The sequence below is a fragment of the Hesperophylax consimilis genome, chromosome 16 (genome assembly GCF_061612785.1).
Source record: "Hesperophylax consimilis isolate HC1 chromosome 16, BYU_Hcon_1.0, whole genome shotgun sequence".
Lineage (NCBI taxonomy): Eukaryota > Metazoa > Arthropoda > Insecta > Trichoptera > Limnephilidae > Hesperophylax > Hesperophylax consimilis.
This window is the reverse complement of record NC_142851.1, coordinates 1696914-1700783: the sequence shown is the minus strand read 5'-3', so window position 1 is coordinate 1700783 and position 3870 is coordinate 1696914.

The following is a 3870-nucleotide window of genomic DNA, read 5'->3' as shown; positions in this document are numbered from 1 at the left end:
AACTATTCACCATCGACAAGCAAGTGGTTGATACTAAAATTCAATACCTACCAGTCTGATATTATTAATTTATTATCTTTTCTTGTTTACTCACTTACTTAATACTAGCTGACAGTATACCCGGTGTCGCTCGGGATTTTGAATGGTTTGGAGTAAAGTTTTTAGGTTGTATATTCTAGTGTACCTGGAAACTGAGTGCATTTTAAAGGTGGAAATAATATTGCTGTATTGTAATAATTATTTGTTTCACTTGATCGTACCATGTCTTCCTCGGGAGTCGTTGATTTCTTCAACTGTTCACTTCCACGTTTTCCATTCTCCTTACACCACTATATTTTTTGCCATATTTTACCACACATAAGTAATTGATTCATGTCTTCATGAAAACCACATTGCTACCGTTAGAAAACTACATTATATCGACTGCAATTCCACTACGTATCTCATTTCCTCGTCCTCCTAGTCTTCCTCGGACGTCCCCGACTTTTTCTACCTCTCAGTACTTAATACCACATTATTACCGTTAAATATTAAATCGACTTTTATTAATTTCCGTATCTGATTCCAGTACAAAGATAATGCGTTAGGTTTTCTTTGGGCGTCCCCGACTTCTTATACCATTCAAACCACTCTCAAAACACTCCTAGCACTAATAAAAACAAACTTTACAAGAAAACAAATAAAGAAACATTCATTTTTATGTATATTCAAATATATTATAAATAAGTTCAAATGTCCGATAATTTTTTATCAATTTATTTTTGGGAATTATTTACTTAATTGATAAATTGAAATTAAGTCAATAGTAATCCTCAGGCACAAGAATAATATCCCTTATCTCGACGCGAAATAAGACTTTGATTTGAATTTAACTGATTTCAGTCACATTAAGTACGTTGTACCCAGCCCGATTCAATATTAATTTTAAATAATATATCCATTTGAATTTTACTTTTGTTTTCGGTAATAAATCAAATGATCAAATCTTAGAAGCGGGAATTAACCCACTTCCCGACATTTGATCGAGCTGAAACTCTGCAGATAGACTCGTTGTCGATTACAATGCATTCTATCAACTTTTGGTGGCAATCTTAAACACACACGCGCACATATACGCATTTCTATGAAATCGTTATGAATAAAATGCATTGTCATCGACAAGTTTGATCGGGAGTTGATTTGCATTCATTCGTTCCCGAAAACAAAAAAACGATACCTGCAAAACCGTAGCTTTTACTGCAAGCTGTGATTCGTTAAATACCTACATAAGAATCAGAAATAATTACGCAGTGCGAAAATTATTTAAAATAATGCAATTTTTGATTCTAAATCTACAGAAACGTTTATCGATGAAGGGAACATATTTTTGAACAGGCGTTGAATTTTGATGACTGACTACCCGTTTTGGATTGAACATTATAGATAATACATAATTTTAAAATATATTGTATTTTATAAAACTTTTATTATTAAGTATAACAAAAATTATTTATTTTTAGAAAAATAATATTGCAAGGCGAAGCGAGAGATTATTGCGTTTAAATTATTCAATCCAGACACGGGAAGATTATGATCAAGATAAGTTCGAGAAAGTTAGCTTACACACCTACTTAAAATTTACTTTGATTTAAGCATTTATTTTGTCTTAAATTCGACTTACGACCATCTCTGTTTACTTCGAAAGTGTCGGAACCTGGCCTCGATTCTCGACGAAGTCATTCCACTCGAACAACGAGTGAATCGACCAACTCGTTGTTCGAGCGGAATGACTTTTGACGATTGGCGTATGGGACTTTAAATGGGACTTGCAAATAAACAAAAATTGTAAAAGGCTGAGGGCGATAGTGGGTAAACTGTACAAATTGAAATGTTTCGTTCCTGTGAATATTTAAAAAACAATTCACTTGCAGAATCTACTTTCCGATATGGAATAACCACATGGGGACACTCTTGCAAAACTAATTTAAATTACCTACAATTACAAAATTCCACGATTAAATGACTAGTTCTAAAACAGATATTTTCACACAGGCGAAACATATCATTATTGTATCGGAACTGTCTTGCTGGTACAAGCCTTATTATGGCACAAAATATTGATTCAGCATATATCTGACTCCGATTATAAGAGGAAAGTGGAACATGAACATCATACTAGGTTCACAAAAAATGAAGGAATGCTTTCACCAAAACATTACAATATATACGGACGGCGAACCCTGGAATACAACGTGCCTAAGATATTCAACATGTTACCAAGAAATATAAAAAAAATTGTGAATTACCTCAGAGATTCAGATATATGCTGAAAACATGGCTACTAAGCAAAGATACTCTGTATTAGTAATACTATTGATTATGGCAGTGGTTACTGATAAATATTATTTATAAGGTGTATTGTAATAAGTAATGATATTATGTAAATATGTTATATTGTAATTGAAAGTTGGATGTTCATATCCTGTTGACAAACTGCTTAATTGCGGTTTAATGGGATTGTACTTTGAAGAAAAAAAAATATATGTACCTTAGACGAGTCTAAAGAATAAGAATGTCGACCAATGTACTTTAATTTACCCAAACCTTAATTATATAATCAAGATTAAACAAATCCAACTAGAAACTACAAATACAACATTTGAGCGAAAAAGCTTCCTTTACTATGGTACTAAAGACTACGACAAAATCCCACTCTCATTAAAAAAAAAGCTGGATCCATAACATAAGTAAGTATGATGCTGTAAATTATCTGCACGTACAGAATATACATAAATAGATAATAATATAAGTACATTCTAACGCAGCATCACCTTCATTGGTCAAATGCATTGTATTAGCGATCGAGTTTTGTAATAGTGCGATCACTGGTTGAACCGCTGAATGCAATCTCTTGGTAATATGGTAGAGTGTTGTATTATATTATAAAATGTATTCATTTATCAACGCCCCTTTTAGGTTTTTTTTAATATATATACTAACAGTTATATATTAATACAGTACATATTTATTATAAATAACCAAACTGTTTCAGTAACAATCTTTTATAATCAAAGATGTCCGCTGACTCCGTGTAATTATTTTCCTCCTATTTTCTGGGCAATGACGAATACATATGGTAGTTAATCCCAGAATTTCTGGCCTGAAAAAAAATTACTTCTAGTATTACGTAGTGGTAAACAAAATCTTATCAATGCAAATAATTCTGGACTATCAAATGCATCATTTTGAATTTTATATGGAAATACTATTAAATAAGATATTATACATTTGTACAGCACCCTTGAGATGTTTTTTTTACAAAAACGGCGGTACGTAAATCATCCAAGTATTATTATTATTATAGGAAATGAAAATCTGTGAAGAATTTGCTCACGAAACCAACATGATCTATAATGCGAAAAAAACAGCACTGTTGGTCATAAAACACGGGGAAGGCCCAAAAAACATTCCCCCCGTCTTTTTGAATGGTGTGATTCTGAAAACAGTAGAAACCACAAAATATCTAGGACATGTCATCAACAACAAGTTAACGGATGATGAAGATATTGACAGGCAGAGGCGTGTACTTAGTATAAAATGTAACATGCTCAGTAGAAGATTTGGGCTCTGTAATCCACGAGTGAAAAGGACGCTCTTCACAGCCTTTTGCACCACCCTGTACATATGCGAGCTCTGGGCTAATTTCAAGAAAAGAACAATGGAAAGGCTTCGGGTGCAATATAACAACGCCCGATTGATGTTTGGACTCCCCAGGCACTGCAGTGCCTCCTCAGTGTTTACAGAAGGGCGAGTTCCAGGATTTACAGCTCTGTTAAGAACCAGGATTGCAGGACTGAGGGGAAGGATAAACCATTCCGGAAACATTCTTAT